This window comes from Artemia sp. Qi Xiang Cuo, chromosome 7 (genome assembly GCF_049724085.1).
Source record: "Artemia sp. Qi Xiang Cuo chromosome 7, ASM4972408v1, whole genome shotgun sequence".
NCBI lineage: Eukaryota > Metazoa > Arthropoda > Branchiopoda > Anostraca > Artemiidae > Artemia > Artemia sp. Qi Xiang Cuo.
Genome location: NC_142800.1, coordinates 56,006,360 through 56,031,525, shown reverse-complemented (window position 1 = coordinate 56,031,525; position 25,166 = coordinate 56,006,360). Strand labels below are relative to the sequence as shown.

Here is a 25,166-nt window from a genome sequence, read left to right as displayed (position 1 = left end):
CATTTAAATATCGGTATAACTGTGGCCCAGTACGAAACCAAGGTTGAGCATGTGGCTTGTTTTAATAATAAGGAGGTGGTAATTTTAGTAAGAAATCTGTCAATTGATCGAGTAAAGCACTGATTATGGTTGTTGTACACATCGTCTAGCGACCCCAATGCAATTGGCCATTTCAACCCAATTACAGACATCAGTAAAGTTCTGGGGGAGGGTAAAAAGGGGCGGGGGGTATGTTTCTACTGTCCGACATGCCTGTCTCGATTTCGTAGTGATTTCAAACTACGGGATCATATAAAGCATTGTAGACGGCATGGCTACCAGTCAGTGGAAACGGTTTCGGGTGATATGGCCGTTTTACATTTTAAAAATTTCCAAAACACCCTCCTCCAGAGCAATAAAATATCTTTGGACTGTGAAGCGAAGCTAGTGGAACTGAACGATCCTCGATTTCTAAATCGAATGGCAAAGGCCATTGCAGTCTCCTATGCCCACGCGCAAAGAGGCTGTTCTAACACTATGCAGTTGTTGGAAATAGTCGAAACGTTGGATGAGGGTCAGTGCATGCTCAAGGCACTGACTAAATTAATTGGCAGCGCTAATCGAGCTATTTCTTGTTTGAGAAATACTCATTACCCTATGTTGTTGTCTGCAGAGGATCGTCTCGCGATTAAAAATAAAAAAATCGGCTGGTTTGTTCAGGGGGAGTTTGAATAGGGAAAGAAGGGGAAAGATACTAGAGGGAACAGAGTGGGGAAGGGGAAAGTCGGAGACCACGACCACTTTTGGCAGAAAAGCTCCCCAGGAGTGGGTAATTTTAGAAGGGTAACACATCAACCGTGCAATTTAAACGGTAGCCAGCAGTTTTTTATTTCAGTATTTATTCATAATTCAATTTTGGACTTAAAGTTTTTTCTACTGGCTCTGGCGAGTCTGCGTAGGGAAGGAGGGGAATAAGGTAGTCCATGGGTCGATAATTAATTTACCTATATCATCATTGCCAAATCAGCAGAGAAGCTGTTGCTTCTCAAGTTGAAATGGCTGGTAGTAAATAACGGGCATACGTGCTGGAATAAAATCAGGTTTTTAGATTCTTTTAGTTTTTTCCCCAAGGCATTGAGTCAATTAATTCAAGTGCTAAAAAGTGACAATTTTGATAGTTTTCCTTTGCTTAAACAGCACTTTCCAGACAGTGAAATGTTTGACCAAATGGTCTGTAAAGGGGTTTGTGCATACAAATATTACTGTTCTGGCGCTGGCTTAAACGAGTAGAAACTGCCTTGAATTTAAGCTTTTTATAATTCACTCACCAACAGTGAATGCACAGCCGAGGACTATTGACAAGGTGTGGGCTAAGGGGAATTGTAAAAATGGGTGGGATTATTGTAGACTGTACTTGGCCAGTGACGTTTTAACTCTGTTAGATATTGTCTGCAAGAACACAGATCAAATCTATTCAGAGTTTGGACTAGATATAGGTTATTATTTTTCCATACCACATTTGGTGATGGATTTGATTTTAAAACTTAGTAGGGAGGAAATAGGCTTGATAACTGATGTAGATCAACACCTTTTTGTGGAAAGATCAATGAGGCGTGGGTATGTTTTTCATGGGGATTGCGTTTTGACAACAGATCCAAGCGGACAAAACAGCACCGGGGTAAAGTCAAATGCAGTTTTCTTGGACATGAACTCATAGTACCCCTCGGCAATGTCTCACTACTCTTTGCCGTTCGGGAACTATAAATGGCTTGAGAATCCTTGTGAGTTCCCCGACATTAACACCGTCGAGGACAATGGGCCACAAGGTTAGTTCTTTGAAATTGATGGTCACATTCCATTGGCGCTTCATGATTCAGTCAGAGATTTTGTTTTTCCCTGTATTAATCGACCAGTGACCAGAGACTCACTGAGTCCCTACAATCGATCATTGGTTGAGGTTATGGACCCCCCTATAAGCAAAAACTGATTGCAGATCTGGACCCTAAAGATAATATCGTAGTTCATCATGTGCTTTTGCACTGGATTGTGAACAATGATCTCAAGGTCACCAAAATACATAGGGTCTTGCAATTCAGTCAAAAGCCCTACTTAAAGACGTTTATTGACACTTTTGTTGATAAACGCTCTCGGGCAAACACTAAAGTAGAGAAGGAAATGTACAAACTCATTCTAAATTCAGCGTTTGGCAAAATGTGTGAAAGTGTACGGAACAGATCTCGTTGTGACGTCGTGACTGACCCTCAAGAGTGTGCACGAATTATTGTAGACCCCAATTTTACATCATTCACGAGCATAGAGACGAGCATGGTTCTTCTACACAGGAAAAAGAGAAATGTGGTACTGAACAAGAATATAGCAGGAGGTAGTTCAGTACTTGAAATTTCTAAAAAGCTCATGTTGTCGTTTTTTTACAATGTGTGCAAGGTGCAATGGCCACGGGAGGGGGAGGTTCAAGTTTACTATGGGGATACAGATTCTCTACTGTTAAAAGTAAAAACCGGGGATTTATTGGGGGATTTAGAAAATGGGGAACACATCAGCTCGCGGATGGATTTCACAAACTGGAATCCGTCCCTCTACCCCGAGTTGGTGAAACGTCAGGCCCCCAACCAATTAATCATTTTAAAATTAGAGACGGGGGGTGATTTGATATCCAAGGGGGTGTTCCTGGGTCCTAAAGTATATTGCGTTGAAACTCATAACAGGGATGTTAAGCAGGCGTGTAAAGGGGTGCCTAAACATTTTGTAAAGAACAATTTCAACATGAGTATGTACAGAGACTGTATAGAGAGTAGCCTAGTGCCGAGAGCATAAGGGCTTGCAATTCGCTCTCTAAAGTATAAAAATTATACTCTAAGAGCGGAAAAGAATGCAATGTCATGTATATCTGACAAAGTCTTTGTGCTCGAGAATCGTGTAAGTGTATTACCCCATCATCACTACCGCATTTCAGACCTGGTTGAATGCATAGACTATCGCAGTCAATTTGGTCTGGATAAATTAACCTAGCTCAAACCTAACCTCACCCAATCCTGGATGCTCTAAACTGACATAAATTAACCTAGACCAACCTAACCCTGAACCTTTCATGAATTAACCCAACCTTTCATGCTCCAACCTAACCCAATCTGTAGCAGCAGCAGCAGTGACGACGACTATTGTATACAGTTTTTCCACAGCGACCCCAGGGGGGGGGAGGTGTTGGGGCTGGGGGGGGGTCCCACCCGTGGCCGGCTTTCGGACCCGTGGCTCCGGGGGGGGGGTCCCGCCCGCGGCCGGCTTTCGGACCCGTGGCTCCGGGGGGGGCGCCCTCGGCCGGCCTTCGGCCCGCGGCTCCCCGGAGGGGGTATCCTTTAAATTCATAGTGTTTAACTGTGCTATTTTAAGTTCGTGTTCGTGTTTTAAGTGTTGTACAAATAGTGTTGTTGTACAAATAGTGTGTTCTTGCTGGACAAAAATGTGTGTCTACAAATAGTGTTCTTGCTGGACAAAAAGTGTTTTTTTATGACAATAATTGTTATTGTTGTACATATAGTGTTGTGTTGTTCTTGTTGAACAGAAGTGTTGTTTTATCTTAATAAATGTTGTTTTAGTAGAAGTGTTTTTTTTATTTTAATAAATGTTGTTCTTGTTTGAACAAATAGAGTTTTTGTTCTTGTTGAACAAGAGTTTTTATGTCGAATAAATGAATGAAACATGGTTTTTGTTGTTAACGTACTAGATAGATCTAAGAAAAAATTATTATTTATTCATTGGACATGTATGGTTTACAGTTAGTTGTAGTCCGACTGTTGTCAACAGCAGCAGCAGTATGTATCAATTTTAAACACCATTCAGGTCGTTCCTGTGTGGTCCATCAATGTCAGGGAAAACAACACTTTTAGCTAATAAAATTCAAAATTGTAATTAAATGTTTTTGGAAAGACCAAAGAAAATATTTTATTGCTATAGTATTTGGCAGGAGTCCTATGATCAAATAAAAGCTATTGCCAAACCCATACCATTACAATTCATACGGGGACTTGATGTTTTCAATAGTATTGAACCAAACTCGTGGCTGATTATTGATGATTTGGCTGAATCTATTGAGCAGTTCTAACAGGAAATGCTAAAACTGCTTACCGGTCGCTCTCGTCATGAAAACATTTCCATAACCCTAGTTCTACACAACCTCTTTCATAAGAGCAAATGTATGAGAACCCTTGCTTTGAATTGCACCATCTATATTATCTACCGAGTTGTTCGTGGTTCTAGCTTGCTAATAGCTCTCAATAAGCAAAAATATACCGGCACCCTAAAATTTCTGCTGCCAGTGTACACTCAGGTGACAAACAAGTCTTACGGCTACATTTCTCAATATCTTAATTATAAACCAACCAAAGATCTACATGTAGTCACAGATATTTTCAAGAATGAATTTACAGAATATCTTCCAGTGAACAGTATAAACAGCTATTAGTTACCATTATGATACTGGAGAAACTATACGAACAACAGCATGTGTTTTCTGTTCTAGGTACTTCAGCACCCCAATTCAGAAAGGCCATTCTCAAATATAGAGTTGACAATGATTTCATAAATCTAATACCTGAACTTTGTTTAAATTTAACAGAGGGCATTATACACTTGCCAGAAGGTGTTAGACAACAGGCAAGGCAACATCGTTCCCCTGTACGCGCCTTGGCTTGCAAAAACAAGGGAAAAATTAAAAAAAAACGTCTCCTTCAAGCGGGCGGTAGCTTTTTTACACTTTTACTGCCGATAATTGCAGAACTTGTAAACAGTTTTCTCTAGAGAATGGCTAAACCCTATAAATTGACGCTATTTGAACTGGTCATCTCGCCCGTGGAACATTTTGAAGACAATCTAAGCAAATTCATTAATGATGAAAATATTGCCGATGACAAAAAACTGCTTTTACTTCAAGATGCATTGCGACGTGTGGACAAACATAGACCTTATCGTGAGCGATCCACCGCCATCGTCACAGATCCCTCTAAACAGGAAACATATCCTCAAGATTCTACAGTGCAATCAAAGGAGAAGGAATTGAATTCCATAGTGTCAACAATTGGAAACCTATTGCCAGTGACCTATCGAGAACAGAGTAAAAGAGTATTATCATATCTCATGTTGGAAACTGGTGGTGATGATCAAGTTCAGGTTGATAGCACAGAGAATCGAATTGTAGTTCAGGGAAACATTATAATCTATTTGATTTAATTTGTGATATGGTGAGGAATTGCAAAGGACTTTTATCATTTAAAAATAATCTATATACCTTTCTAAATGCATCAAACTTCCCCAAAAGTCTTATTGGCAATGAGCAAATTCTAAAGAAACTAAGAGAATATAGTCCTCCAACAACGCCAACACCACCATTTAAAAAGGAAGAAGATTCAATATTGGGAAATACTAGCAGCAGCAGCAACAGCAGCAATGATTTTATAACACCTGTGGCTAGTTAAAAGCGAGGACGGATTGGTTCGCCCTCCAGTGTGCAAAAGGGAAGTGGACACTACACTACGTGTTTGTGTTCAAAATGGTTGAAGTTCTGAAGCATGTCTATGAAAGTATTGGTCAAGCGGGAAGTTTAAGTCCCCTCAAAACACTTTCTAAAGTTGCCTCTGACAGCACATTAAAAAAGAAAAAGAGTGTCTACAAAATGAACTGAGTTACACACTGCATCGGAATCGCAGGCTTCGTGGCAAACAATATCGACAAACTAAAGCCTTCTTCCCTCTGCATATAATGCAAACTGATCTTTTAACTTTAGACACGATTGAACGGCGTCACAATGCACCCTACATAATATTCTAGTGGCAATCAGTTTCCTTAGTCGCTATGCATATGCCATTCTATTTCAATCAAAGAGAGGTGTTGCAGTTGCTCATGCTTTAGAAAGTATTCTTGAACAGGATTGCTATAGAAAAATTCAATCAGATCGCGGTAGCGAATTTGTTAATCCTCATATGCAAAAGGTTCTATTGAAACATAATACAACACTTTATTATAGTCACAGCCCAGTAAAGGCTGCATTGGCTGAACGATTGATAAGAACGATTCGTCTATTAATTTCAAGATATTGTACACTGAAAAATACTGCTGCTTTTATTCATGATTTAGATAAAATCATGCAGATATATAACTATCGACCCCATCGATCCCTGTCCAACTCAACCCCTCGGGAAGTTCATTGCAGTGAAAATACATTTGATGCTTTTCTAAAGCAATATTCCAGTGAAAAAGAAAAAAATTTGAAGAAGAAATTCAATGTTGGTGATGCTGTTCGAATTAATAGAGCCAGTAATATTTTCGAGAAGCTGAGCTATTTACGAAGCAGGTAACTTTTTTATATCTCTAAAACTCGCGGGACTAAACCCATAACACTTCATGTTCAGCAAACCAAACATGAAAAGGTCTTAGGCATTTCCTATAAATATAGACAAAAAGAACTTAAAAACAGTAGTGAAATGTATCAAATTGAAAAGATATTAAAGAGTCGTACTCGTAGGGGCAAGAGACAGTTGCTTGTTCTCTGGCTAGGATACAACTCTGATTTTGATTCTTGGGTCAGTGTTGAAGATATTGACAATGCCCAATCATGTTCAATGTTTCTGATCCTCTCTACAATGACTTGAATAGAACAAGTGATTTTTGGACAAAACTCTCCCACTATCAAATTCGACGACAATGGAAAGTATGAAGTGGCTCTTGTTGATTGTACTCTCAAAAATACCTACGACATCCTGAGAAAGGATCGTAAATATGAAATAAAAATTAGACCCTATGATTGGCCACCGCAACCCTCAGGTGATCAAGAACAAATTCAAAAGATCAATTGGATAGATTATCCATATATTGAATTACCCTATGAAGAACTCGCCTGTGTGAATGATTTATGTCGTTCTATTAATAAAAGAATTTCCAATTAATTTCCATTTAATATATCAATAAATTGTGTATAAGCATTTGAGTCACATCGACAAAGCTTCATACAATAGTTCAATGGGGGTGAATCAGTTTTCATTATATTATCAAGTGTTCCCCGAAAGAATATCTTACGTTGAAGAGATAACTCAAGAAAATCATCATCCAAAATCTAATGTTTTTCCATAATCACCAGATTCGATCTAATTGTCTTTCTCGAATTTATTCATTTTTCAATCCTATCACTCTGACTGCTGACTCTAGACTGACCATGCATTGTTAGCCTAACAGTCTAACAAAAAGAAAGGGAACCCTTTCGATTTCGAAACAATTTTATTGTATAATTACAACAATAAGACTACACAAGTACAATTAACGATACAGTTTATTGTCTTCGATATGCTTTACTAATGCACTTAAAGCACATTGAAGTCTATTCACATGCGCTATATCAACTTTTGCGGCGAAGCATAATTGATCCTCCATTTTAAATTTGCTCAAGGATATCATATATCTTGCATATACTTCATCCCATTCCAGACAAAGCCGTGATCCTCTCGTGATTTCCACCGCAATGTTTGGTGCTCTTGTATTATTACCACCAACCCCACTATCAACTTCTAATAGGGTAAACATTCCACTCATCATCAGCACGAATATATCCAAATGAGTAAAGTCAAACTGTTCTCGCTCCTTTGAATTCTATTCACACACTAATAAAAACTATAGCAAAAATCCTTTCCTTATATTCTCTGCAATCCTCTCCTGCTAATATTTCCGACTCCCTGATTGGCTTAGAAGGAGACACGTGATCCTGTTCCCGTTATCGGATCAATACATTCCCCCACCGATTATGTAATCAATTTCTCAGAAATTTAGTTCCCCTCTTGTCCTAGTCGATTACGCAATCAATTTCTCAGAAATCTTCTCCCCTTCGATTACGCAATCAATTTCTCGGAAATCCACTCCCCTTCAATTAAGCAATCAATGTAACTCTCCCCCGTTAATGCGCATTTGCAAACTTCGTTCCGGAGAAAATATACTTGGAAACAACAAATAAATTGACCTTGAAAGAGGTGTCATTGACCCGTTAAAATCAATAAGCCATGAAAATACATCAAAGTGAGAAAAATCCTGTTTTTTATTCTCAGTGACAAAAACCATAAAAACATGCATAAATTATGTACTCGTGGGAGATATTTTGGCCTTCCTGCTAATAATACAATTTTGAAGCAGACCGATACAATTTCGGGATGTGCCAACCTCTCTCCCACTCTCTTTCTTCCTGTCTCTGTTTATTGGTCTTTCTTTCTTTCTCTCTCTCTCTCTCTCTCTCTATATATATATATATATATATATATATATATATATATATATATATATATATATATATATATATATATATATATATATATATATATATATATATATATATATATATATATATATATATATATATATATATATATATATATATATATATATATATATATATATATATATATATATATCCCTTCTCTTTTAATAAAAAATTGTAATTTCGGATTTGTATTTTACTTTGACCGTGTCTTCGTAGGTTCCTTGTATCCATCATGAGATTCATTGGCGTGATTTTGTTTTTGATATACATAGTTGTACCCCTCGCCATCAGATTTTCTGCAACAATCCAGAGACACCTAATATTTCTACCGTTTTGTAAGTACATCTAGTCTTTCTTCCGTAGGCTGGAATAAGGCAGATTTCTTAATGGTGAACGAAGAACACACCTCCATGCTTAAGGGTTTTCTTATAAGTTAAATGAGGTATCAATTATCCTAGGACTTTACTTTTTGAGTTCTTAAAATTAGAATTTAGTCTCCAATTTAAGTGTTACTTTCTATGTACTGCGTGAGTAATTAAAGAGATAAGTAAGGCCCTTATGGAAAATTTAAAGGTTAACCTTAACCACAACTTATTCAGATATAGTTCCTCACACGCTGACGTTTGCATAAGGTGACAAGGGTGCCCACGACGACCTCTTGGTCTTCCAAAGATGTTCCTACCAAGTTAGCATCCTTTTCCAGGTATCGGCCAAATATCACATCCGGTCATCATAAAATAATATCAGTGTAATCAGTGTAACGACAAAAAACTAATGAAAGTGGACTGATAGTCAAAAATATATAATGACATTAATTAGCAGTTTCGAGTAATAATTTTGTAATGAAAGTTCTACAGATATAACTTTGGGTGGATTGATAGGTATTATTATTCAAATGAACTGAAAATTTGCGTGTTTTTTTGTCTACTATAAGGTTTAAGCCATCCTGACCTTTATCCTGTAGACACTTTTGAATATAAACGTATCCACCATTTTATTAAAAGAATATATTTATTTTATGTTTTGTTGCAATTGTTTGTTTAAATACTGCATGTCAATGTCATTTATCATAAAGATTTCTGTTTTATTGTCTTTAAAAAAGAAGGACTTCGCGACACTCACAAATCAATACAAACAGATTTGTTGCTTTAATTATTTGTTTTGATCGAGACTCCTTCGCTGTAACTGTATTGATTGCGGATATTATGAGGTGTCACAAGCCAATGCAGTGAGAATTAATAGTTATCTTTAAACAGTTGTTTATTGATATTATTGATATATTTATTTAACTTTAAAAAATTTACGTACAAAAATTAATATGATTCACCCAAAACCAAACAGTTGACGTGTGGTGAATCAGGTAAAAAAAAACACATAAATATAACATCTTTTGAGTTCACTATAATAAGAAAGAAAGAAAAAAAAGAAAGGAAAGAAAGGAAAAAAAAAAATAATAAATAATAATAATAGTACAGGGACAGCAACTACATACCATATTCATGCTGTGGGGTCACAATCACAAACCAATAAACAATTACAACTTAATTCAAATTAAAACAAATCTCCTCTATCTTATTCATATCATTATCCAAATTATTCCATAAATTTATACCCTTTATAATAAAAGAAAACGTGGACCTGGCACACGCTATAGGCGGAGTATAATAATCATTTTTACCCCTAGTATTTTGGTTATATATATTTCATCGGCTGTAAAACCAACCGTTAAAACACTCCGGTAGCTGCTTCATATTGTACATTGTACATCATTGTACATCATTTTGTAAAACCAACCGTTAAAACACTCCGGCAGCTGCTTCATATTGTACATTGTACATCATTGTATCATCATTGTACATCATTTTGAAGCAGCTGCTTCAAAATGATGAAGACCCGCCGCCGACAATATCATAAGATCCCTATAAACATTCAAATAATTAAGTTTAAAGACATTTAAATAATTTTCTGCATATGTTTGTTGTTTTTTTGTATAGGAGTCCATTCTCACCACGTTACTTATAAACGTTATTTTAAAGTTGATTGGATAAACAAAATGCAACGTCTCGTCTTTGTGCATCCCAAATATTTTTGTCTTTTAGTATGAAACGATGAAAACACTCAATATCAATTAACTGGGATGAATAAAAGTATTGTCACTCCTAGATCATTGGAAAAACAGGTTTTGGGTCCATTCCGGGTCGAAAAGAGTTTTTCTCTTTGTTTCCTCTGCATAAGGGTTGTCTTGACCCAAATAGCTTACGGATGAATGTTTCTAGCTTCAATAAAAATTATCGACCCTTTTTTAAACGAACTAATAGAAATAAAATGTTTTTACACCCTTATTCTTTTCCTCAAGCATAATATTTTGGATTCTCTTGCCCTCCCAAACTACCTTCCGAAAGTTTTAACTCAGTCCCTCTAGATGTTCCTGATATATTGAGGCAGCACTATTTTGACAGACTGGGTGAATACTGTCTTTTGACTTACTTCACCATGAGATTTAAAGTTCCATGTCAAAGTTCCAAGTCAAAATTCAAGATCAACTTAGCCGCCAAACACTTCCTGAGGATTTCAACTTAATCCTCTGACCTCTTTTTGAAATAATGCAGATACACTATTTTGACACCATGGGTAGGCTACACATGGTTTCTTTTGTTCTACAGAGTACGAATAGATTGTAATTCAGCAGAGGCTCAAAGGGCCAAAAAGTTTACACAGATTGAAAACCGAATCTGTTAACCAACCCTTCCTCTCTTCTATATACCCCAAGACAAGATCTAAGGACTCATTACTCCCATTTTCCCCTAAAAGTTTCAGATTGACCCGCAAAACTGTTCCTAGCGTGTCGATGACACGCTGGTTGAATCACCTGGTAACATATCGTGTCTTTTGGTTTACCTTGTTACTTAACCAAGAATAGATTATAGGTTAAATAGAGGCTTATAGTGAGATAACGTTTAAATGGATTGGAAAAAGACATTTTTAGAACTCCCCCTCCCCTCTCCCCATCAAAAGCCTTGAAGACTTTTTGACCTCCCCAATGCTCCCTGAAAGGTTAAGCTTGATGCCTCATATCATTCCAGAGATATTTCATATACGGTACGCTATTTTGATAACTTCATGTTAACTTCACATCAAAGTGATAACTAATTTGACGTTAAAATTCCAATTACCTTGGGGTTTTTTGTAAAAAAAACTTCTGGATGGATCGAAGACGATAATTTTTCCCCTCCTTCAACACAAAATTTGAATTCTCCTTTCCCCCTCCCCTTACTACCTGAAAGCTTGAACTACATCCACCAAGCCACTCTTGCGATATTGTAAATATCCTTATTTGATAGCCTGGATACGAGTAGTAACCTTAGATTTATCTTTAACCCTTATGTGGCGAAGCCTTCTAATTTAAGTCAATTTGGAATTTAGTAAAAATATATTAAGACGCAAATACAAAGTTTCGAAATACCACTTTTTATTAAGATAAGGAACATATCCTGCCAAGTTTCTGCTTAATGGGAAATTTAGAAATCACCACTTCCTAGCTATTGCGTCGGTTGGGTCCAGGAAGGTGTGGTTGATAAAAATGTATAAAAGATACATTTTATGGGAAGGGGCAGACTGATACTAGCTTTATGCCGGACTGACCTCTGGTCCATTGATTTAGAAATACCTTGGAATATGGTCGGACCATTGTAAGTGTCTAAGTGTCTTATTATATGTTATTATAGTTTTCTGAGACTTGTGGTGTATTTGGGACAACCCGTCTCAGTAGAATATATATGTATTATCAAAACTTGTATCAGTATATGTTAACTGAATAAAAGTATTGTGTTATAGCCAACCTCTCTTCAATCTACATTTAGTCCCTCGAAAATACCCACCTGGTACTCTTCATTAGTTCGGTCATAGCCTAAGGCACGCTACCAAATTTTAAATACCTTAGGACCAGAGTTTATATCCTCTATAAAGGGAGAATAAAGGCATCTATCACTACATCACCCCAAATACCAGTAAAAACCACGTTACCACAACTGGTTGCCGTTGGAAAAACTGGGTCGAGAGGGCTAGATAAAAACAGTAAATTAAAATAAGATTGCTTTACCAGAGGAAAAAGGACTTCCCTATCAACGGTACTTGAAATTGCAAAAAGTATACCTGAATACGCGGGAATTTCAGATGTAGATGAGTTTATTGAAAACTTGAAAATTGTCGACGAACTAACTGAATCGTTTGAGGATAAGGTCAAAGAGCAATGCGTTGCAGCCAGATTAAATGGAAGCGCCCTTAAACATTTTGAGGCAATTAAGGAAAGAGAGCCCAAGGATATCAGTACTCTAATTGAATCTTTTAAAACAAGATTCATAGAGACAAGCATCTCCGAAAGGCTAAGAACAGAGGTAGTGACATTCAATACCTCAACTAGTATCAGGGAATATGCTGACAAAATTTGTAGATCCGTATGCTGACAATTAGAGAAAGACGGAAATGACGAGACAGTACAGAAAGTACAACTACATACTTTTACCCTAGGGTTACCAAAAAAGGCTATTAAGACTAATATTATCACGGAAACCTGAAAATTTAGAGCAGGCTATAATCCTAGTCGAAACAAAAGTAGAAAATTACGAAACCATGTAAAATTTCTATCTGGTTTCAATAAATAACACAGGAGCCCAAGAAAGTGTAAATATGAAAGGAGAGAGATGCGAGTGAGCTTTGAGGAGCCAAATCGTGAACCAAAAAGGCGCGACGGAGACCAAGGGTTGCCGTCTAGGGAAGTAGCTGACAGATTCCACAACCTTGAGAGATTAGCAGGTAATAACTATAGAAAATATGGGAACCCACTTTCACCAAAGGCAGATAGTTGGGGAACCAACAATGAAAGATCAAGAATATTTAGAAGTAACCAGGAAACCAACAAACAATTTAAGAGAAAATTTAATTGCTATTATTGTAGCAAACCAAACCACTATGCAGCAGATTGCCGGCATAGAATACGCAAAGAAGGTCAAACGTAGAAGACAAGACACCAGTTCAGAACGCAGGGGCACAGAAATATAGGAAGGCAGGAAACAAATAATACTTGGCAAACACCTAATAAAATTCCTGAATTTAGGCCTAGGAGGCAAACGGTTAACAATACCCAGGGTCAAAATAGCAACGCTCAAGAAAACTGGGATAACCCCAGAAACTTTTGGCCAAACTGTGGGCAATTAAAAGGAGAAACCAGCCTGTAAGGGTCAACAGAGCTGTTTCCTTACAAAGACCCCTATATAGTTTAGAATGTTGTGATACAAATGCAAATAATAATAGTCTACCGATTTTACGTTGTTTTAAAATCGAGTGTTTTCAAAATTTACCATGTTTACTAGATATGGGTGAATCTAAATCATTAACTCGAGAGGAAGTTTTTAGGAGGTTTCCTCCTAGTTTAAAAAATTGGGTAAGCAGAAGCGAGAATACCCTGACATCAGTAACAGGTCACAGGCTGAAAATTTTAGGGGAAAATCGCACATTAAAACTTAGCATAGGGTATAAAGCAATAACAATAATGGCAATAATATGTAATCATTTACCATTTCCTTGTATTCTAAGAGTAGATTCTATAAGGAAAAACGGGACCATATGGGAAGCCATATCTGATACATTAACCATAAACCAGGCAAATGAAACTAATAGGCAAATTTGCGTAACAACAGATAAGGAGAGTGACGATTCGAATTATAACCTAAAAATAAGCTGAAAAATCACAATACAAGGGGGAACAACAGCTCAAATTATGGCGACATTAAATACAAAAGAAAGGTTAAAACAATGGATGCCATGATAAGAGGATATACCCTAAAAGAATACCCCACGAGTTTTGAGGAAAATCAAGTTATTAAAATTGAAAATGGTATCACATACTTAAAATTATCAAATCTAAGTAATAATAAAGTAAAACTGAACCAAATAGAACTTGGGTCAGTGGAAAAGATTTCAAACTCAGAAAATAAACAGAAATAATCTCTAAACAGTCCAGGATTAAGCGTAAATTTCACTAGCCACGAAAAAATATCCTCATCAAAACCGCAACCACAAGAAAAGTATGGAATGTCGAAAACTGTTTTTTGCAACAATTCGATTTAAAACATTTACCGGAGGTTATGTATAGATTTTAGAGCGCTAAATGCCGTCACGGTAAAAGACGTGATGAAGTTACCAAGAATTGATACGATTTTAGATTCGCTGGGAGGTACAAAATACTACACTAGTTTTGACTTACTAGCAGGATATTGGCAAATAGCTTTAGATCAAGAAACAAAGCATAAAGCAACAGTAATCTTAGACGATGGAAGAACGTTCACATTTGATGTATGCCTTTTGGCTTATTATTTAGTCCAAATTGTTTTAGTCGACTAATGAATTTGGTGTTAAAAGATAACGAACCAGGAAGGAAAAAAGATACCTTGGCTTATTTAGATGATATAATTTTGTTTAATGAAAACCTGGAAGACCACTTGGTCGGACTCATAAAAATAATGAAAAAATTTGAAAAAGCAGGCTTAAAATTAAAACCAGAAAATTTAAAAATAGTAGTGCCAAAACTAGTTTTTCTTGGACACCTGATAAACCAAGGTACTATTTCACCAAATCCAGAAAAGTTTACAGTCATAAAAAATTACAGCCTCCTAAAGATAAAAAAAATCCGGAGATCAGTTTGTAGTTTGTTAAGCTATTTCAGACGATATATTAAATATTATGCAACATTAGCACAACCTTTGACAAACCTTTTGAAAAAATCAGGTAAATTCGAATGTCCAGCGGACGCAAAACAAGCGCTGTATGAAATAAAAAGGCAATTATTACAGGTACCAATACTTAAACTACCAGATTTGTCACAAGACTTCTGTTTACAAACAGATGCGTCGGGGTACGGTATTGGAGCCATATTATTAAACATAAATTCGGAAGGAGTAGAATCAATAGTCCAATACGCCAACAGGTCACTGACGGAGGCGGAAAGAAAATATTCAAATGTTGAAAGAGAATGCCTAGCAGTTGTAGTTTTTGCAGAATATTTTCGACAATTTTTACTTGGAAAAAAAATTCATTTTACGCGTACACCAAAAATCCCTAATTTGGCTACATACGATGCAAAATACTTCAGCACGGCTGACACGGTGGATAATACGTCTGCAAGCATATTCATATACCCCAATATATATATATATATATATATATATAAAGGGCCGTACAAACATTTTACCAGGCTATTTGTCACGAAATCCTGATAGAGAAGGAAATTTGATAACAACCATCCAGAACGAACTGGAAGGGATAGAAATACTATCTAATGAAAATATTTCGAATCATCAGGATAAAGATGATTTTTGTTTAGCGATGAAATCCTTTTTATCAAAAGGAACGGAACTGCCAGAGCACTTTAAACATTTTTTGAAGGACTTAGATAGTTTTGATCTTGATGAAAGTAAAAATCTTTTGGTAAGATATTACAGACCATCTCAAGAATTTAGAAAAATGACTTAAAAATTATTCCAGTAATTTCAAAATCCCTGGAAGGAGAAATTTTACAGATGGTACACGCAACGAATGACTGTCACATGGGAGAAGCGAAAAGTATTGGGAGGCTAAAAGTAAATTTTTATTTTCCAAAAAAGTACTAAAAAGTAAAAGCTTTTATACAAAGCTGCCAAGGCTGTGCCAAACAAAAGTCACCACCAAACACCCCTAGGGCCGAATTAGGTCTCTACCCCACCCCTTCAGGGGCAGGAGAATTAAACGTCAATAAACATTTGGGGAACAGGAGGAAGTTTACCAGTTTCCAGGAAAGGAAACAGTTGTGTACTAACCGTAGTTGACCATTTTAACTCATATTTATACGCTTTTCCAATTAAAGACGAAAAGACGAAAACCATTGCGAAACTTTTAGTCAACCACCTCTTTTTGGAACACGGAATTTTTCCTAGAATTTTACTTTTGTGACAATAGGCCATGTTTTAGAGCCAAATTATTAGACGAAATTACGGAATATCTGGGGGGTAAAACGATGGTTTACCTCGTCTTATATGGCCTCTGCTAATGGAAAAGTTGAACGCAAACATAGGGAATTAGCTTACATGGTGGGGATACATGCAAGAGAGGAAAATGAAATTGGGCTGAACATTTACCATTTGTAGTCTTTGCAGTAAATACGGCTTTTTCACGTTCTCTAAAAGAAACGCCATTTTTTTACAACATCTAAGGGATCCCAGAATTTGTTTAGATGAAATACAAAATGATAGAATATATTACAACCTAGACCAATGTAAGCAAGAAATGGTGATGCGAATGAAAAAAAACTATAGAACAAGTTAAAGACAATTTGGAAGATGCGAAGACACAACAAAAATAAAAATGTGACAAAAAAAGCATAAATATGACTAATTATGGCTTTTGATACTTGATCTACGTACACAAAAGCAATATGGTAGTGACGAGGAAGTTAACACCGAAGTGGAATGGGTCTTATAGAATTACAAAAAATCAATCAAATAGCCTAATCTGTATTCTAAAACATCCGCATAATGAAAAAGAAGATATAGTACACAATAATAGAATAAAAAAAGGATTTTTTTTCAAAACCTTGGAAATCAAAGCCTATTCCTTCAGACGAAGAAATAGAGGAAACAATTTCACCAGTATATATCAGAAGACCATATGAATTCTATGACCTTTTTAACGACCGCAAAGGTTGGGAGGAGTGGAAGGAGTATTTAGCACAGTCTTGGCTACAAACTCTCCATAACAAACAAGAGAAAATGGAAAATATTCGATGCTCATCGGATACTAGCGATGAAAGCGATAAAGAAGAGCCTCAAACACAACCTAATGGTTTAAAATGTGATAAACCAAAGGTGAAATTCAAAGAGGAAGAAAAATTGGAAGGAACCAATGAATTATCTGATTTTCATACATTAGACTCACCTACAGTCTTAACAAAATAATGGCTTTTGGAAAAAAATGCCATCTGCCAGACGTGAGCTAACAGAATGTGACACCGAAAATTCTTCTACAGAAACAGATATAACTACTGGACCATCGTTAAGAAAACCCTCCTTAAGAGAGAAATTATGGATAAAAGTAAAGAAACCAGAAGGACAGCAACAAGTTCCTTCGTCTGCAGCACAAGTAGCTAAATCACTTATGAAAAAGGCCAAACGTCATGAGAAACAAAGATTAATGATATTTGACGAGGCAACAAAACCGCTCTCGAGTTCAGAACCTTGTGAACCACACTATGGAGACCACGGAAAAACTTGCAAATATTACAAAGAAGAGAAAAAAAATTGGGAGTCCAAAATTTGGACCAGGAAACGGAGAAAGGGAGGACAAGCGTAGCTCCCAGCCGGTTAATATTTGAACAAAATAATGATAACGGAAAAAAAATGAAAATAAAACGATTAAAGAGCCTCTAAAGAAATATCTATATTTTTCTTCCTTTAATCGGTGTGTAAATACCATCAAAGTTTCCTTCATAATATATCTCGCCAGTAAAAATTATTACCGTCACGTAGAAAAAAAATCTGAAAAAAAAATTAGCCTAAAGACTCGTAAGTTCCCAGAAAAGAAATAAGCTCATATCTAAAGTGACATCATAGCTTCCTGCAAAAAAAATTGTCTCCGGGACGAAATAAAACTTCGTGAATTGTGTACTGACAAGACTTGTCAAAAAGAATTACGTTTCATAAAAGAAATTAAGTAAGGCCTCGTAACTTTTAAATGGGTGTATTGAAACTAATCAAATTATACATATTTAGGATCAGCACTAAAAGGCAATTCTTTTGAGAGATATATTGAAAAAAATATTTTGGGGGGAAATTGAAAAAAACGAAGGAGGGTAGTCTACTGAAATAGTGTCATTGGAAGCTAGCAAATTTGGATTTGGGCTCAATCACTGCTGGTCTCTCGCTGTTAAGTACATGCAAAGCATCTACTGACCTTTGACTCTCTGAGGTGGCAACTCCAGTCGAATTTAAAAAAAATGTTTTAAAAGAAATTAAAAAAAATAATATTAATAGGAAAAACAGCAAGAGTTCACATTAAGTGCACTACATGTATAAGCTAGCTGTAATCTTATTATAAATAATAGAAGATAACAAATGAGTACTTACTAAATAAGGACAGTATATATAAATAATAAGCCGATGACGAAATGAGTCACAATTTAAAAAGTATAACACAATAGAAAACAATGTTTTTCTCAGGTATAAATATTTTCACATATTAAATAAATTCACGACACACCATTAACAGAAATAATCAGGGCGAGGAAAATGCAGGTGAAAGACACCAAATGACAGGACCATTAGCATTAAAAAAATGTTAAACGTTTTGTCATTGGGGGGGGGGATCCACCAAGCTAACCAAATGTATATCAGGAATAAAGGTCAAATTTTGAAGGAGGTTTGGGCTGCATGTTCGGGTAGTGTCCTACGTCCTAGAAAAAAAATAAATAGGACGTAGTGACATTGCTGGGGCTTTAAACCCATAAACCTTTAGAACAGGGAATAGTCAAAATATCACGAAATGCACAAATTACACTAAATAACTATATAAAACTAAGGCAAAAATTAAACTAGGAATAAATACCAGACGCGAACAAAGTAAGAGATTGTAGGGAAGCTACAGGGGCACTGATAACCCCTATTTCTAAACAGAATTTGGCACGAACTAGGCATTATTTTCTTGTATAGTATCATAGACAAAGAATATGTGATTGCAATGAAAACCACACAATTTTGCGGAAATCAGGATATCATAAAATTACATTCTTTTGAAGAAATGAGAACTAGCAAATGCTGGGCAAAATTTAATTAAAAGTGTTCTGATAATCAGCTGAAAAAATACAGTACATTTCTAACACAAACACTTTCGAACGGAGAAATTTAAACAATTTCAAAAAAATACAGGTTGCGACAATAGACACAATCCCAACTCCTTAAAAAAATAAGGAGATAACGAATTTGACCATAGAATGGCAATCAGCATAAAAACTTGTAAAAGTTATTGAATAAAACATGAAACATATAAATATAGGCTTAGAAAAGATCTCTTGTACTGAAAAAGCGAAAAAAAACTTGAAAAAAACCCTTAAGCTTCATTGAAGTAAATAATCGAAAGAAAGGATAAGGATTCAAGTTGAAAATATGGCCAGACTAAATTAAAGGAAAAGAAATTCAAAGGAGTCAGTTAAACTCTGTTATACGTGCATATTGAACTGACCGAACGAGACTACTGCGAAAATTGTTCTAAATAAGTAAAAAATAAGTACCATTAATACTTAGGAGCCACCGTTAAAGTGGTTAACTCGGGCCGAGATCAATAGAAATATTGGATAAATGCTCCAAGTAGACAGGAAAAATATGCTCTCTTATGTGGGAGTCGTTTTCGAAAAAATGACTAGCGTGGCATAAAGACAAGACCACTAAAAGTTGGGAAGCTAAAGTGAAAATAGTCATTGTCACTTGTATGTCAAAAAAAAAAAATTACTACGTGCCATGAAGGCAAGGTATATTTTCTGCAGAAGGGCCACTTTGTTTGATAAAAGAATAGCCCAAGAGAAAACTGTGGCCACAAATCAAAAAGTGTGGCAATACTATAAATAATTAATTATTGTGTGTGCAGGTTCATAATAGTCCTTTTAGCTATAGCTGATGACAGAGGAACTTAGAAACGTTATACGAGCTACCAGAAGGCAGCCCTGGTAACCAAACCTTCAGGGTGCAGATACAAGTAAATTGATAGTCCAAAAACAGGTAAAAAGGCGAATAGCTAAATTTTTAGCATATATGATCTAAGCTGTTAAATGGAGCCTTATCACTAAAGGACATTAAAGCTGAAAAAAGAGAGATTACAGACAAAAATGTTATAAAACTGTCTCAAGTACCTAAAAAATTCTAAAAGTGTAAAAAAGCACGAAAGTATGAATAAAAAAACAGGCTTATATTTATTTATCGACATGTAATATTACAGTTGGCTTAGAGTAGATCCCAAGCGGTAAAACAAAGAAAAGAAAATGAATTTTGTCATATATGGAAAAGTTATATAGTGGTAGAAAATGTTGTTGAGAAAAAATATACAGTTATAAAGATATTTTGAAAACCCTTTATAAATATGGAATTGTTATCATATAATCTTTTTTTTTAAATATATAATATTTGATAGCTAAATCAGTTATATGAACGATTGCCAAGCCCTTATATAGAGGCTAATCACATCAGTTATAATGTATAAATCTATTTGTTGGAGTTATTTATAAATATTTAATTGCAGTTAAGACTTATCTGATAAAAGTCTTGACGGACTAAAGGAAAATTTGTACAAAAAACAAATATTGCAATGATTAAATAAATTATTAGGGTACATAATTATTTTTTGTTTTTAACAATTAAGTTATGTATCAACATAACTTCTGTTATATATATATATATATATATATATATATATATATATATATATATATATATATATATATATATATATATATATATATATATATATATATATATATATATATATATATGTATATATATAACCTAAACAATCCATGTAAATATAGTGAATAAATATATTCAGTATTTTTGTTTGTTATTTTTATATCATTCAAGATGTGTTCCACATTAATACTTTATAAGCTATTAACAAAACTCGAATTGGAAATAATTCCAATACTAGTCTATACCGTGTTTTAGTTTTTTAAATGCTTTAAATTTTAACCAGTAGTTAAATATCCTATCTAGTTTTGCGAATTAAAAAAAAATACTTGTGTAAGTTATTACACAATGCTTGTATATTTATATACTATATTTTTATTCTCTTTAAGTTTTAACTAGTGATTTAATGTTATATATAAATGTTTGACTTCGAGTCAACGTATAAATATTTTTATTGTGAAACAATCTGTTAAGTGATTGATAATTATATATTAAGAGTAAGAAGAGGAGAAAGTAATTAAAAGTAATTAACTTTCGTTTAAAAAAAAAAAGAAAAAAAAGAATGCAGTGATATATACAAATTTTGAGTGTATACAAATTATGCTTTATGTGTATTCTAATGTGAATATTTATTTTAGATACAGCCTTAGGTTTTTTTTTTGAAATCAAATTTTTCGTAACATCCTTTAGGATCCATTTTTTTCAATCATTTTTTGATGCATTTTTAGAAAAGAACAAATTTTGAAGCCACTTCAAATGTATCCTGATACTAACATCTCATACCATCAGAAACCAAACCATACCTGATCAACTGATATTTTTGAAACTGTATGCAGTATTACAGACTTTACTACAAGTTCATCAGAAAGTGAGATAAAATCAGAACTTAATTTAGGCCTAGAGAATGTGCTACATAGCCTCAAGGCTGTATGTTATTGAAATATGTGAAAATGCTTTGTGCTGGAAAAATATGTGAAAATTTAAAAACCAAAATTGTTATGTGTAATTTATCCAAGGCATTTCTAAAACCGAAAAATAAACAGTATATCAACCACATCACACAGACAAATTCAATTATTATTGGGAATGAAATTTATACTGAAATAATTCATAAACATTTTGAATATAACTTTTAATCTAATTTAAGCAGAACCACTAATATAATGCTTAAGCCACTTGGGGTCAAGCTAAAACAGAAGATGCTCATGAAAAAGGGTAAAAAGAGTATTTTCCATTCCTAGAGACAGTGAAAAAGAGAAACAAGGATGAATTTCAAAATTGTAATCCTTCGACAAAAAAAGAACATGGCCTATATTTGACCATAAACATGACCCTAAGGAAGCCCATTGAGGGTATGTGCATATAATGACCCAAAGATGGCAGCATAATAGCTGTAAACAAAATTAAGTTGTTTTTAAAATTAATGTATTGAGAGTTGTGGGTAACTCTTCTTTAAATCGGGAGTATTGTGGTGAAGCCTTCTAATTTCAGTCAATTTGGAATTTATTAAAAATATATTAAGACGCAAATACAAAGTTTAGAAATACCACTTTTTATTAAGATAAGGAACATATCCTGCCAAGTTTCTGCTTAACGGGAAATTTAGAAATCACCGCTCCCTAGCTATTGCGTCGGTTGGGTCCAGGAAGGTGTGGTTGATAAAAATGTATAAAAGATACATTTTATGGGAAGGGTAGACTGATATTAACTTTATGCCGGACTAACCTCTGGTCCGTTGATTTAGAAATACCTTGGAATATTGTCGGACTATTGTAAGTGTCTAAGTATCTTGTTATATATTATTGTAGTTTTCTGAGACTTGTGGTGTGTTTGGGACAACCCTTCTCAGTAGAATATATGTATTATCAAACCTTGTATCAGTATATGTTAACTGAATAAAAATATTGTGTTATAGCCAACCTTTCTTCAATCTACATTTAGTCCTTCGAAAATACCCAGCTGGTACGCCTCATTAGTCCGGTCATAGCCTAAGGCACGCTACCAATGTTTAAATACCTTAGGGTCAGAGTTTATCTCCCCTATAAAGGGAGAATAAAGGCATCTACCTCTACATCACCCCAAATACCAGTAAAACAACGTTACCACACTTACCTAAGCATTTTCCTAAATAGTACGAATATTTTATTTAGATAGCCTTGTAATATGTAGGCAAACGTTTTCTGTGCGAAAAAATTTAGGTTGACAGGAGGTAAAATATATCTAGCCCCTAACCCAGCAAGCAAAAAAAAAACCTCCCCTTTCTTCTTCTACTATACCTAAAAGCTTCAAATCCATCTCAGGAGCCATTCCTCAGATATTGCACACATTGTATCACATTGGTCATCAAAGACCGCGATGCACACAGTCTCTCTTGATTTACATTTACCCTCTCCCCAAAGTCATATTATCAACTTGATACTTCAGCTAAGCTCCTGACAGATTAAAGCTTCGGCATTTTGATAACATGGTGACATAAAGTGTCTTTCGATTTACTTTGCTTTTTAACTATGTAAAGATTGTATATTTCATGGGAGATTATAGCGCAAAACGTTTTGTGGAATAAAAAACAAAAATTGTTTGACCGCATCTCATTCCCCCGATACAAAATTTGAAGCCCCTTGCCCCACCATCCCTCTCATCCTTTCCCCAGCGGTCCCTGAAAGTTTCAGCTTCATCCCCAAGCTCCTCCCGAGACTTGGCAGATATGTTATTTTGATTACATGGATGCATATAATGTCTTTTGATTTAACTCTTCCCCTCCCCAAGTCGAAATTTGAGGTGTATGCACCACTCCTGGACACTCTTTAAGTTTCAACTTATACTCCAAGTTGCTCCCGAGATATTGCAGATGGGTCATTTTGATAACCTGGTATCACATAGTGTCTTTTGAATTTCCTTGCTTTTTAACTCTGCTTAGACTATAGTCCGACAGGAGCTTATAGTTTATGAGTCAGATACACAAATTGTTTAACCCCCCACCCCTAACCCAAAATAGGATTTGAAGTCCACTTGCCTCACCCTTCCCCTTTCTCTCTCTGACAGTACCTTAAAGTTTCAGCTTCATCCCCCGAGACGATGCCGAGATATTGCAGATATGCTAATGCGATGACTGAGATACACGGATTGTCTTCGGATTTACCTCTCCCCCCATTCAGATTTAAGTTCCACTTGACCGCCCAGCCATTCCCAACACATTACAGATAATTAGACAACTTGGTTCACATAGCGTCCTTTGGTTTACTCAGGTATGCAGGTTGGTGGCCGGCGTTTACCCCCACCCCCACCCAGGCTATTACCCCCCGGAAAATACCCCGCGGAAAATCCCCCCCCCCTGTGGAAAATACCCCCCCCCGTGGAAAATACCTCCCCGCGGAAAATACCCCCCCCCCCCCGTGGAAACTAAAGTTTTCCAAATGTGGGAATTTTACTTGATGTTTGTTTTTTTTTTTCCATAGGGGAGAGGAATTTTGATAGAAGTGTATTATATGCCACTCACTCAAGTTTACGCTGTGTAAAAGTCGAGAACACACCGGTTTTTTCGTTAGTTTCTTGCCCCTCCCCTTATATAAACGTAATTTGCACTTTACTGAAATCAAAATACATTTAAAATGTTTTCAGTTTTTTGACTTCATCAAATAAACAAGTACTAAGACCATAAAAAATAAAAATCAGAATGTGTATATTAAACTAGCAATAAAAGGTTATTTTTTTATTTTTTAAGTAAAATGCTTATTAGGATCAGTTCCTCCGATCACATTAGTTACGTCACCCGTGGTCCTTCTACTTCTTATTCGTTTTGGCTGTGACTTGGCTATGTGTTTTAATTTCTTCTATTTTTGTACTACATTTGTTTACTAATGGTAATCTGTGGTAGTTTTACATCTTGGAAATAAGAAAAACCACCTCGTAGAATTTGACAGCGCTTTCGTCCGTAAAAACTTAAACAATTTAGAATTTGTTGGTTCCCAAAGCCAACTATTCTTTCAAAGGATAGCCAATTCTTAAACTTTTTGGTGCCATATGTTTTTGCTTAATTTTGATGATTGTTCGCCTATATTTTTTTCTTCTTCAGTTTTTTTTTAATTTGGCCCCCGCTAGTAGTAACCTATCAGGAGGTCCCGTACGAACACATGTGCTGCCATCTACAATTTAGTTTAATGCTGACGGGACATAATTTATTCAAGGATTATCGATCGAGTCTAATGTGGGTGTGTCAAGGTCAATCGATCTGTTGTTGTTTGGCCACGTGCGAATGACATGAGGGTTGATTTACATAATCGATGGAGGAATTATTGATTCACGAGCGTGGGGAATTAAGAAACAATATGATCGTAGAGTCCCTAGGGAGAAAGATTACGTAATCGCTCAATGACCTCTTTTTCCAAGATCGATTTATTTGATGT

General features: G+C 35.5%; 1 long non-coding RNA gene across 1 annotated transcript in view; it reads left to right on the top strand.

The window, feature by feature from the left end:
• The window catches only part of LOC148950465 (uncharacterized), a 39,113-nt gene extending 30,488 nt beyond the window's left edge, over nucleotides 1-8,625 (top strand). Inside the window, exon 3 of the long non-coding RNA XR_016141966.1 lies at nucleotides 8,507-8,625. This is a non-coding gene — a long non-coding RNA (uncharacterized LOC148950465). The remainder of the gene's footprint in view (nucleotides 1-8,506) is intronic.
• The last annotated feature ends 16,541 nt before the right edge of the window (nucleotides 8,626-25,166 follow it).